General features: G+C 40.9%; 1 protein-coding gene across 6 annotated transcripts in view; it reads left to right on the forward strand.

Annotated features, from left to right (window-relative positions):
• The first annotated feature begins 3,546 nt into the window (after nt 1–3,546).
• CCSER1 (coiled-coil serine rich protein 1) overlaps nt 3,547–13,245 on the forward strand; it is a 1,371,014-nt gene continuing 1,361,315 nt past the window's right edge. For 4 of the 6 annotated variants that reach the window (XM_077882876.1, XM_077882880.1, XM_077882879.1 and 1 more), the window contains exon 1: nt 3,547–3,967. The gene's annotated coding sequence lies outside the window, so the exon portion shown is untranslated. Of the gene's footprint in view, nt 3,968–4,251; nt 4,380–5,303; nt 5,438–13,245 lie in introns of those variants that run through there. The other 2 variants (XM_077882877.1, XM_077882878.1) reach the window with 2 other exon arrangements.

Here is a 13,245-nt window from a genome sequence, read left to right on the forward strand (position 1 = left end):
AGATTTTATGTATTTATTCATAGAGACAGAGAGAGAGAGGCAGAGACACAGGCAGAGGGAGAAGCAGGCATCATACAGAGAGCCCGACGTGGGACTCGATCTGGGGCCTTCAGGATCACGCCCTGGGCTGCAGGCTGCGCTAAACCGCTGCGCCACCGGGGCTGCCCTGTTTGCAAGTATTTTAAAGTTAATTCACTTTCTAAAACGTCTTATACATTTCATTATATTAATAGCATTGTTAAGAAACGTTATCTCCTGAGAGGCCTGGGTGGTTCAGTGGTTGGGTGTCTGCCTTTGGCTCAGGTTGTGATCCCCGTACTGGGATAGAGTCCTGCATTGGGCTCTCCTGGGGAGCCTACTTCTCTCTCTCTATGTCTTTGCCTTTCTCTTTGTGTCTCTTATGAATAAATAAATAAAATCTTTTTTTTTTTAAATAAAAATTATCTCCTTACCTTCCCTAGACACACTAATTTTACTTTTTAGGTATCACTACTGAAGAATTTCTAATTTGGCTCATCATTCATTGGGAATTCAGTGCACATAAGGGGCACATATGTAATTGGCAACCTAATTTTTCTGCTTTCATCAAATGGTGCAATGCCAAATCTTCATTGAACTTGCCAGTTAAAATGCACTTGGGAACCAAATAGCAGCAAGCATAGGAGATGAAAATGAACAAATTGGAAAGAGTCATTAACTTTCTGTTTTCCTATCAAAACAAAAATTGTATCATTCAAAGTGTAGCAAAGTGGGAAATTCTACTTGAAACATTAAATCGTCTTAAAAGAGAATAATTCATTTACTTCTGAAATGTTCATTAGATTTTATAAATGCAGTTTCTAGTACGGATTTTTTTCAACAAAAAATACAAAATAGTTAAAATGAATAAACTTTTCAGTAGTGTTTTAGCTTATATATTTTCATAGCTTTTTAATGTGGTGTATATGAATTCTGGACTTTATATTGGAAGTAAAATTGTTAGAAAATTAAGTGAGAAATGTTGGCTTATTTAATACCTTAATGAGTAAAAGCAATTGACAGATTGTCATGGTTCTCACTAATTATGAATGCAACTGAGAGTGTGAAAATTACAATCAGTTGTGGTTACCAAAAATGCCCTTGAAATATCTGGTCTAATGTATAATTTTGAAGTATGCACTATAGGGTCATTATTAAATTACCATTATTTATGACAATTAAATAGAGACCTGGGACCAAAAGCACCAAAAACTTGCCTAATATGATTGAGCGTTGTTCTTAAAGGGGGACACTACTTCTCCTTCTTTTTTAATGTCTATTTGCAGCTTTTATAAAATCCACATATTTTCTGGCTAAGTGCAAATTTTCAGATCAGGAACGTCTCTTCTACAGAATTTTCTTTTGCAGTGATAGTGGGATTCCTTTAGTAAGGACTTTGGAAAAAAGTGTCCTAGCATTTTTCATCTATAAGTCTAAGTATTTAAGATTTTTAAATCTTTGACTAATTCTAAAAAATAAATATTTTGTAATCCCTTCTTGCGCTGGAAAAAGTAGGCAGGAGATAGAAGGAAATGCTATGAAATCAGCTTATTTCATAATTATCTAAAGAAACCATAAAGACTTTCAACTAAACCAGGCGTTCTGAATGGAAGTTGGTATGGACAGTAGAGTAGTTTGAGCTCAATTGCATGAATTAACCAGCATGTGACCTACCTACCCTCCCCAAGCTGACTTTCCTGGTCTGTAAAATTGAATAAATTTTAATAGCTTTTTTCACAGGGCATGAATACATTAAATCCCAACATCCTTTGTTAAATACATCTATTTTTCAATGCTTGAGCAAAGGATAAAATGTACTGTATTTATATGTTATTGATGTACTGGTCCACTGGTCCCAACCTTGCTGCCTTTTCTTGATTACATGTTTAAGCCACTTTTAATCACTTGGACAGTCTCTAAACTCTTTGTATGAGGCATGAAGGGACTAAGGGAAAGGAAAATCAAGGTGAAAATGGTAAAATGGAAAATACGTAATGGGCAAACATTTGACAACAAACCTGGGGATATAGTAATGGCCATGAACTACTAATAAGGAGAGACTGAGTTGTCAACCTTTCCACCACCCCTCTAGCCTCTGAAATATTTTTTAACTTTCTTTAGTCGCATTTAAGAAAAAAAAGAATTTTCCATAATTGGCACTCCAAATCAGAATTGTATCCATGCCAAAATACACATCAACCACTAATCCTCACTAAAGAAATATACCTTGCTTTTACAGCCAATCTATTCATATTTCAGCAGTAAGATTGTGGCCAGTTAGATTCCTAGAAACTGTTTCTCAACATAGTAGTCCATCAGATCACAAAGTGGGCAGCAGGCTAGCTAGAGAGCTGATGTCAGGTGTACAAACAACACTGGAGATGAATTATCTATATAGAAATGGTCCTAGATGGGACACCTGGGTGGCTCAGCGGTTGAACACCTGCCTTCAGCCCAGGGTCTGATCCTGGAGTCCTGGGATCAAGTCCCACATTGGGCTCCCTGCATGGAGCCTACTTCTCTGCCTATGTCTCTGCCTCTCTGTGTCTCTCATGAATAAACAAGCAAACAAGCAAACAAACAAAAATGATCCTAGATGGCACCAGAATGGGTTAAAAAATGTTTCCTACACACACAGACACACACACACACTCCACACACACAGTTAAATGCACTCCATCTGCTGTATTGCCTGATAGACATAAATATATTAGAGTGGAGATAAAGAAGGGGATGGATGGGAAAGACTTCAGGACCCAGTGCAAACCCGAAAGGAAACGAGGCAATACAATGGCAGAGAGAGAATCAGGATAAATACATCAGGGAAGCAACAGCACCATGCATCTGAAGTCTTCCCCATCTCTAAGTTGGAAAATTTTCTCCAGGGGCCATCAGTCGGATGATATCAAAATGGTAGCTGGTTCTGCTTGTAATCACCGTGTGGTCGAGGAATTTAGGTGTAGGAACAGAAGTTCCTCTCCAGGTCACAGTTCTAACGCTCCCATCATCCTACGGAGGAACCCACTGCCGCCAACGGTTCCTGGGAAGTGTGAGTTGCTTAGAAGGCGGGCTTCTTTCCTTGCTGCCATGGAGGGAGGAGACCTGTCCATAGAGGAATAGGTTGGGTGAGAAGGAGAAAGGGTGAGAGAACCTCACAATGAGAGGTGGAAGAGAAAGAAGGTAGCATTGGTGGTTTGGAGAGAAAAAGACACTGCATTTTCAGCATCCTTGAGGCCCCTTCGCATTGCTTTGGCCTCCCCTGCTTGTTTTGGACGCTCAAGGCACTTGGACTCCACACACCGCACAGGGCTGGGCTAAGGGGCAGGCCGAGGCAGCGCGGTCGGAAACGGCCGCCCCTAAAACGAAAACTCAGCCACGGGCCCGAGGCGGGTGTGCGCGCGCTAATGCCTGAGGCTGCGTGCGCGGCAGGCGGCGGCCCCGGTAGGCTGGGCGCCGCCCTCCAAGCCCCGCCCCGCCCCCTCCCTATAAAGGCCGAGCTCGCCGCCGCCCCCTCCGCAGTCGGGGAGCGCGGCCTGGCGCCCGGGGCCTCGGCGCTCCCCGCGCAGTCACACTCCGCGCACTCACACACTTGCAAGCGCCTCCCCACGTCCCTCCCCTGCCCTCCTCTTGCTCTGCTCCGCTCTCTCTCCCCACAGACAGTCGCCGACCGACTGCCAATCCGTGTCCCTCCCTCTCTCTCTCAACATGACTGCCGGGGAAGCGGTGGCTCAGGCAGAGCGGCGCTGCGGGCGCAGGCTGCAGGAGGAGGAGGAGGATCATTAAAAAACGCAGCTCGACTCTGCAACTGGGAGTGGAGAGAAGGAGCCCAACGGCCGAGAAGGGGAGGGAGGGCGGAGGAGGGGACCAGGAAAGACACCCCCGAGCCCCGAAGACATACATTTCTGAGTGCCCGGGAGAAGCCTTAACAAGCGGCGCGGAGCCCTTCAAGGTAGTAAACGCCCCCGGTGCCCCCCGCTGCCCCCAGCCGCGCCCCGGGGTTCGCGCGTTGCGTCGCCGCCGCCGCGCCGGCGCCAGACCCGGGCGGACGCGGGGCGACTGCCCGGCAGGTGACCGCGCCGCGCCCGGGCCGCCCCGGAGCAGCCCCCGCCCAGGCCCGGGGCGCGGGCGGCGGGCCCGGCTGGCGCGGCGCGGAGACCTGGCCTTGCAGGCAGGCGCAGGGGGAGGGGGGGCGCTCGCTCGCTCGCTCGCTCGCTCGTCCGCTCGCCGCCGGCCCGCGACTCCCCGCGCGCTGCGTGGCCTCTTCCTCCGCGCGCCGGGGCGCTCGACTCCGGGTGGCCGCGGCCGCCGCTCCAGGGCGATGCGAGAGTTGGCGCGGGCTCCGGGCCGCTGGGCTCCCGCAGGTAGGGACCGTCGGCCCGAGCTGGCGCCGGGGGCTGCGGGCGCCGCGGCGGGGGCGACGCCACGGAGCGGGGAGGGGGCGGGGAGCCCGGGGCTCCCGGCGGAGCCGCAGTGCCCGAGCCGGGACCGCCTCTCGCCCCCGCCTGCCTCTCCTCGGGCGCCGGCTTCCTGGATTGGAGGCGAGACCCTCCCCAGCGGCGGCTGGAGCAGCAGCGACTTAGTGTGAACAAATTGCTTTGTGGTGGCGCGTCCGGGGCTCCGGGGAGGGGTGTGTGTGCGCGCGCGTGTGTGCGGGCGTGCACGACTAACCAGTGCTTTGGCTCACCTGGCGAGGTAATCAGCCTTGAGGTGAAACCCGTGGGCCCCCTCGGCTTTTGGCTCGTGTCCCAGGGACTCGCACCGGCGGGGCCGTCGAGGGGCAGGGTTGCGCGAGGGGGCGACGGAGGGATTTGTGAATGGTGCGTCTCCGCGCGTGGAGGCTGAGCTTGCTGATGTAAAGGAGGAGGTATCCAGAGTGAGAAGAAAGGCTATTTATGGCAAAGAGTTGTGAAATTTCTCGGGGTTTCCTTCAGTGGATTACCGGGCTTCTCTCCTTTTCGTCCTCCCTCTTTCGTTTCTCTCTTCCTCTCTTCCATTTCGCCTCATCTTTCTCAGAATTAGAAGCGATTCTGCACATCCCACCCCCCCCTCCCCACTCCGGCCCCCGCCCCCGTGGGACCTGGAATAGGCAACGAAGTCAGGAATCACTCGCCTTTTTACAGGTAGAAAAAAAAAAAAAATGTTTCTTAGGAGGCACGGATCTTGCCTTTAATGTGTTTTATGTATTTGGTCCCCACTTCTCTTACCTCTTAAGGCCATCAGTAGGACCCACAAGACACAAAGTACCGACTTGGTTTCAACAGCTTTCATTTTTCATATCTTTACAGTTGAATACCTTCCCACTGAAATGGAACACATATCCCTAACCCCAAGGAAGGCTATTAAAAATAATACACACACATTTCACTGTAAAGCTGGTTTTATTAAAAGCCTTGAGGAGGAAAGAGAAGCAGACATCTAGGTGAGTGTACATGATTAGTACTGATTAAGAACTATGAAGAAAAGAGCTGAAATACTATTTAATCTAGGCTGCAACACAATTTCTTTCGGTTTCTTTTTCTATTTGCTTTATAACAGGTACAAATTCCAAAGATGTAACTTGAAGCTTAGGGAGGACTTGGGGACAGTGTCTACCAATTACGCTTTAGCAAATTTATGTTTGTTCTTAGAAGTAGTAGCCTGAGCTTTTATAGAACCTACGTATGGGTTACCACTGAGAGAATAGGGCATTATCTTTATTATTTTATTTTATTTTTTTAAAAGATTTTATTTATTTATTCATGAGGGACAGAGAGAGAGAGAGGCAGAGACACAGGCATAGGGAGAAGCAGGCTCCATGCAGGGAGCCCCATGCAGGACTTGATCCCGGGACTCCAGGATCACGCCCTGGGCCAAAGGCAGGCGCTCAACCGCTGAGCCACCCAGGGATCCCCAATCTTTATTATTTTAAATTGGAATGTCTCTAAGCGCCTGCCAAGCACAGCATTGTTAAAGCATTGAAATTCCAACTGTCCCTTCATTAATTTCACGAAGAAGAAAGAGAAGTGAAGTGGTCAACCTATTGTCGGAATGATTTGTCTTCATTTGATGTTAATTAAGAAGCTCTGTATTTTGACTAACACATGCCAACTGTTGGTAGTTGGTGTTTTCAGTGTGAAAGTAGCTTTCCTTAACAGTCTTGTTCGTTTTGAAGACCAGTACAGTTAAGGATTTGTTATTTTGATTTTTGTTAGGTTCATACTGGTTTAAAATCCATTTTCCCCAGTGCCAGCTGTGTCAGTCAGTAGTGTGTGACTTTTCATACCAGGATTGTGAGTTCCAGCCCCATGTTGGGTGTAGAGATTGCTTAAGAAAATAAAATAAATAAGATGCACTTTCAACATTGGATCACATGCAGTTTTATATTTTACTTTAGGACTTAGAGCTCCACTCTGAAGTTTGCTACCTTAACTTTCCTGAATCATTGGAATGTAGGTCTAATGGGCAATTTAAAAATGTACTTGATGAGTTGTATGACTGCAGTCATTAAGAGGTTGCATCTACGAATATTTTGTTTTTTGGCACTGTTAGAGAGTCGGTAACTGTTTATTTAAAATGTATCATTTATACTATGGTATATTAATTTACATCAGACTCACAAAGTAGAAAATGAAAAACTTACTATATTCTATAGTTACGCAATTGTTTATTGCATTTTATTACTTGACATAGTAGTCATGATAAAGGGCCTGTCATGTGCATCTACTATCTAGGTAGGCATAAGACTTCCTTGCTCCTGCTCTTCAGGAGCTTACCCTCCAGTTGGGATGAATCCGATGCACGGTGGTTGAACAGGGTTAACAATCGGTCACAATAAGAGATTGCATGCCTAACAAGGACTGTAGGAATTCAGAGCATAACAATAACATTTCATTCTGATTTTTGTCTGAAAGGCTTCAGGGGTAGATAAGACTTGCTTGGTCTTGATCTTGAAGAATAAATAGGATTAATCGCTTGTGGATGAAAATATGAGCTATAAGATGCAAGTCTCCTGGAATTATAGAAAATAATGAAAGATATAAGGGGAAATAAGTTTGTTTGAAATAGATTTAGATATTGCAAAGCAGTTGAACTTGGGTAAAGGGCAGGTTGAGTTGGTTTTAATGCACGACATTTTGTACACAGTTTGACCAAATGCCAAATTGTACACTCAATTTTTGAAATTGAGTTTCTGTACCTAAGAAGTCAAATCTTTGATTTCATATTACCTTTTAGTGAACAAAATGCTCGACATGTATTTGTAGAGAATACTTTAAATATTTAAAATACCACATCACACAAAAATGTTAAACTTGGTAACAAGATGGCAGATATAACCTGTTTATAGTGAGGGGTTTGAGGTAACATCCTAAAGCAACACTCCTTAGACTTGTTCTAAAGGAAAAAAGAATGAGATATGTAAGAGAATATCTATCTATATTAATAGCCAGCACTCACTGAATGCTTAATATTTTATTCTGTGTATAAAATGTATAATCCATTAAATAACATTTTCTGTAATATTTTTATTTTAAAGTTATTAGCATGCATTGCATTATTTTTCATGAATATGGAGCTAAGATGGAGGGTTCATGAGAAATAACTTAGAAATGTAGCAATTTTATTTTTTTTATTTGTTAAAATGTAGCAATTTTAAATATATATATTTTTTTTTACTATCTTCTGGGAAATAGATGGTATTAACAATAGGAGGGGATCCCTGGGTGGCGCAGCTGTTTGGCGCCTGCCTTTGGCCCAGGGCGCGATCCTGGAGACCCGGGATCGAGTCCCACATCGGGCTCCCGGTGCATGGAGCCTGCTTCTCCCTCTGCCTGTGTCTCTGCCTCTTTCTCTCTCTGTGACTATCATAAATAAATAAAAAAATAAAAAAATAAAAAAAACAATAGAAGCATGTGCTGTCTCTAAGCATTCTGATCTCAGTTATTTTTTCTTTGTATATATATATGTTTGTTTTTGTACAAACAAAACTGTTTAAAATGAACTTCTTCATTTTAAGAACACAAGAGGAAACATCTGAATGTCTTTGAGCCTGTCTTTTCAGTGTGACATCCTAGAAGTATGTTATAGTGACAGTAAAGAGGTAGAACAAATATTAGATATGACTTTTAATAGATAACGAATAGAATTACTTTTAGATTAGGTGGATTAAAATATTTTTATATATGTATATATTTGTTGACAGTGAATAGATAAGAATTATTACAAAAGCAAAAAACCTTTTAAATCACCAGTTTCATATTCATGTAGGAATGGGATGATTTCCAACATAATAACAGTACAAACCTGGCTATCTGTTAATTGGTCTCTTTTGAGTTTGGTTTTAGACTATATGTCACAGGTGTATCACTTTGATAATGTAATCACTCCTGTATGACTGACAGCTTCTGCATTATTTCCCTATTGGATAGTGACAAAATCTGTTTGCTTTATATTGAGGACATACACTTCTATCAGAAATATTATCTTCACTTTGCAAGAGTGTCAGTTAACAATAAAACTTGAAGTCTGAGTGAGGGAAGCCGTTAGAAAAGATGGGGAAATTGATACAAAACACTCTAATGAGCCATTCTTCAATATGTAGCTTAAACTAAATATAATATAAAAATATAAAGCTGACCAATCTAAACTGCAGTTGATACACTACTGAGATACTATTACCAGTTCTTATTTTTAAGGGACTGTATTGCTTTTTAAGCTCTTTTCATGTGGTCTAAATAAAATGGCCAAAAAAGAGGGAGGGAGGGAGGAAAGAAGGAAAGAAAGTTGATTGTGGTTGAGTGTTTACTAGAGTCTGTGGTATGATACTAAATTTTTTAAGAACGATTTCGGCTTTGATCATTGACAGACACAGTTTGACCAAATGCCTAGCCCTCTACCTAGATTAGCTTAAAATATTATTTTTGGTTTTGCATATTTACAGTGCATTAAACACTTTCTTAAAATTTTACTTAAACTGATAAAAATTTTTGAACACTATGTTCTGATATCAATATAAAATTTAAAGTCCATTTATAAGGAAGCATTTTGTTAATAACTTATGGCAAATTCTTATTTTTTAAGGTTTTATTTAAATTCCTCTTAGTTAACATACAGTGTAATATTAGTTTCAGGTGTACAATATAGTGATACAGCACTTATAACACCCAGTGCTCATTATAGTAAGTGCACAGTGTATAATAGTTATTTTTAAAAAATTATGTGCATATCTCATTTCCCAAAACTTTTTACTGAATAATTTTGGGATCTATTGATTCTGACCTGAAATAGAACATTCAGAGTTGGAAAGCAGTGATTTTATAATTCTTTTTTACATTTACTAGCTGGCATTCTTCTCTGAAGGAAAGCTTTCCTTCTCAGATCAGTATGGAGTATGAATTTTTTATTTTTTTTAATTCAGCATATTAGTATAAGTTAGATTTAAAAAATTATTTAAATTCAATTTAGTTAACATATTATTAGTTTCAGGGGTAGTAAATTTAGTGATTGATCAGTTGCATATAACAGTGCTCATTACATCAAGTACCCTCCCTAATGCCCATCACCCAGTTACTCCATGCCCCCATCCACCTCCCTTCCAGCAACCCTCAATTTGTTTCCTATAGTTAAGAGTCTCTTATGGTTTGCCTCCCTGTTTTTCTTATTTTTTGTTCCTGTTCCTATGGTCATCTGTTTTCTTAAATTACACGTATAAGTAAAGTCATATTTGCATGATTTGTATTTGTCTTTCTCTGACTTATTTTCCTTAGCATAATACCCTCTATTTCCACCCATGTCATTGCAAATGGCAAGATTTCATTCTTAATGGCTGAGTAATATTCTGTCGTGTATGTATAAAACATCTTCTTTATCCATTTATCTGTTGATGGACATCTGGCTCTTTCCATATTTTGGCTGTTGTGGACATTGCACCTATAAACATTGGGGTGCAGGTACCCCATTGGATGACTATTTTTTGTTTCCTATGGATAAATACCTAGTAGTGCAGTTGCTGGGTCATAGGGCAGCTCTATTTTTAACTTCTTGAGGAACTCCACACTGTTTTCCAGAGTGGCCGCACTGGTTTGCATTCCCACCAACAGTAAGAGGGTTCCCCTTTCTCCACATCCTCATCTAATGGCATATTCTTAACTCAGACCAGTAGGTCTCAAAATGTGGTTCTCTGAACAGCAACATCAGTGAACTACTTAAAATGCTAATCCTACCACAGACTGAATAAGGAACTCCAGGTTGGGGTTCTCTATGTGACCCTTTTGCACTCTCAAGTTTGAGAACTACTGACCTAGAGTGTTTTATAGTGAAACTTGAAGGCTGTATCTTCCACCTGTTTGGAGCTAATACTTTCTTCAGTTGTTAGAGATAACTACAGTTTAACTATTTAGATCTGGAAAGTATTATATTCTCCAACCTCAGAAGATTTTCATCTTAACTGTATGTATGTATATATATATATGTATGTATGTATGTATGTATTTATGAGTGTATTTAAGAAAATAATTAAGTGAGTTTCTAACTCCTATACATATATTTGCTGTTGATTGGGGAAGCAATTTAAAAAGTGTAGAATTTAACTGGAGCCTAAAGACCCCAGGCTAGGCCTTATTGGTAGTCATAAAAATATGCACAATATACAAAGCTTGACCATTTTCTGTTTAGTCTTGTTGACTCTTTTTTTTTTTTAAGATTTTATTTATTCACAAGAGACACAGAGAGAGAGGCAGAGACATAGGCAGAGGGAGAAGCAGGCTCCATGCGGGGAGCCCGATGTGGGACTCGACCCCAGAACTCCAGGATCATGCCCTGAGTCAAAGGCAGACGCTCAATCGCTGAGCCACCCAGGCATCCCATAGTCTTGTTGACTCTTCTGTGATATTTTTGGACTGGGAATGTAATAATCATTTTTTTTCTGTAAGATGACAGCTGCACAACAATAGCATCACATTTGTGGAATGTTCTCAAAGTCTTAGTGCTAAAATAAATTTTAGACCACATCCCTACATCTTTCAGGATTCAAGATAATGTGTTTACATCCTGTAACTCTTTTAGTATCCCCCTTTCTTCTCTCTCCCTCCCTTCCTGCCTCTCTCTTTCTGTCATCCCATTTCTCTATTTCAGTTATGGGCTCAATCATCCCTTCCCTAAGGAAATGTTTCTTGGCCTCCTTTGCTACATCAGTTGGCCCATTATATATTGTTTTAGTTCTGTATTCCCCCCTACCTTCTGGTACTTACTGAAATATTAATTTAATTTTATGTGTATTTATGTGATGGGTCCAATATTATATCATCAGGGATTAATGTACAATAGGTGCCCAATAAATATTAGTTAACTGTATGCCATCATCCTAAAAATGTTTTATGTTTTTCCAAAGAAAGATACTAAAAAAATTTTAAAACACAGGGAGTCCTAGGACATATGTAAATATAGATGCTACTTTCTTTTCTATTTTGCAAATGATGAGATAGATTTCATTAACAACAACAATGGCTCTAATGTGTCTTACATGATAGGCACTCTATATGTATTATGTCATGTATTTCTTCTAACATTATAAAGTTGTTTTTATATGTTTTAGAGATGAGAAAACTGTGGTTATGTTCTATGGTCTGCCAAACTAAACCAATTTTTTTAAATTACATTGATGCAGAAATGATGAAACCAGTAGACAGAGAGTGCGAAAGGAGTGTATCTCCTCATTATTCCTGATTTAACTCGGGGCTCAGTACTATCTGTTCATTGCCTATGCTGTTGCTACCGTCTTCAGTGATGCCGTTGTTGCTTTTTGGGTGATTGAACCAGTGATGGAGCTCTTACAAGGCTGAAACTCCCTTCTTCTTATTGTACTTTTCAATACCATTATTATGCACCCCTATTCTCTTATAGGGACCACCCCTATCTGGTCAGAATCTCCCAATTAATAAAAATTTAAGATATAAACAAGTATAATGTGAAGACTGAGTGCCTTTATACAGAGAATGTCCAAACATTAGATATCCTCTATATTTGGAGATAACAGGTTATCTTTTGAAAAGGTTGACACAGCTTTGGCTACTTTGCTCAAATGAGGAAATATGATTACATGGTAGTAGCAACTCAGTTTCTTTTGCCTTTTAATCTTCGTATTATTTAATTGTGAGTTTAATCAATTATCAAATGTTTGTAGCAAGGAAATATTTAAAGGCTGATTCTGTAGAAGTCAATGGACAGTTAAAGAGTTGAATTTAGTTATTCTGAAAGTTTCTTACTATACTGACTGTACAAACTTACACAAATCAGACAATAACATGAATAAATATAGATGCCCAACAACAAGATGAAAAAAATCATAGTTTAACTGAGTTTTTTACTTACAGCCTATTTTGTAGCTTTTGACAAAACTTGTTTCTGTCACTGGAATAATTTAATCATTAACTGGCACTTCATTCATGCCCTTTATTCAAGACTTATCCTTCTATGTAGGAGGAAGATTGACTAGTTTCTCACTCAACCCTTTGGAATTTAGCATCAACCACCCTTGATGTAGAGCTCTAATATAATATTTATAGTAATGTTTCTTTCTTGTAACTGAAACTGAGTTCTCACCTAATATTTTTCTGTGCATCTTGATAAATTGCCCACTTGTCACCATTTCACCTAACATTTGAGCAAGGACTTTTTTTTTTTTTTTTTTTTTTGCTAGAGCCTGCTTTATTTCTTTATAGATAGGGATCCTATGTCTAAAAACACTTCATTTCCTGAGTCCTTTTATGTGCTAACAGACTATCCCCAAAATATGCTTTTCTGGGTCTTTAATTATCACCAGCTCTTAGAAATATGCTTCATTTCCAGTACTCACTCTTGGACCTCCATGATGCCAACTACTTATGGCATATTGCCATGCTCCCAGATACTCAGGCTGGTTGGACTTCTTGGAAGTATATACAGCTGGGTCTCTATAGCACTTCCCAGCACTTCTAGTACAAGTCTATTACCAAGTTCTGATCAACACCAGACTACCTTATTTTGCTACTTGTAATCTTCTTTACTGAGCTGTGTCGCGTGATAGAGCTACCTCATTCATCATCATTGACAAAAAAACATTTTGTAAATGCTTATTCGTAAGTCAGTCTATTTCGAAAAGAATACATCTCCTGGGGTTCCTAAAGCTCCTGGATAGTTTGATCCATAAAAAAAGAAATACACATTCTTCCATGTTTTGTTTGATATGTGTATACAAAGATGTGATATGTGTAT

The sequence above is a fragment of the Canis aureus genome, chromosome 33 (genome assembly GCF_053574225.1).
Source record: "Canis aureus isolate CA01 chromosome 33, VMU_Caureus_v.1.0, whole genome shotgun sequence".
Taxonomy (NCBI): domain Eukaryota; kingdom Metazoa; phylum Chordata; class Mammalia; order Carnivora; family Canidae; genus Canis; species Canis aureus.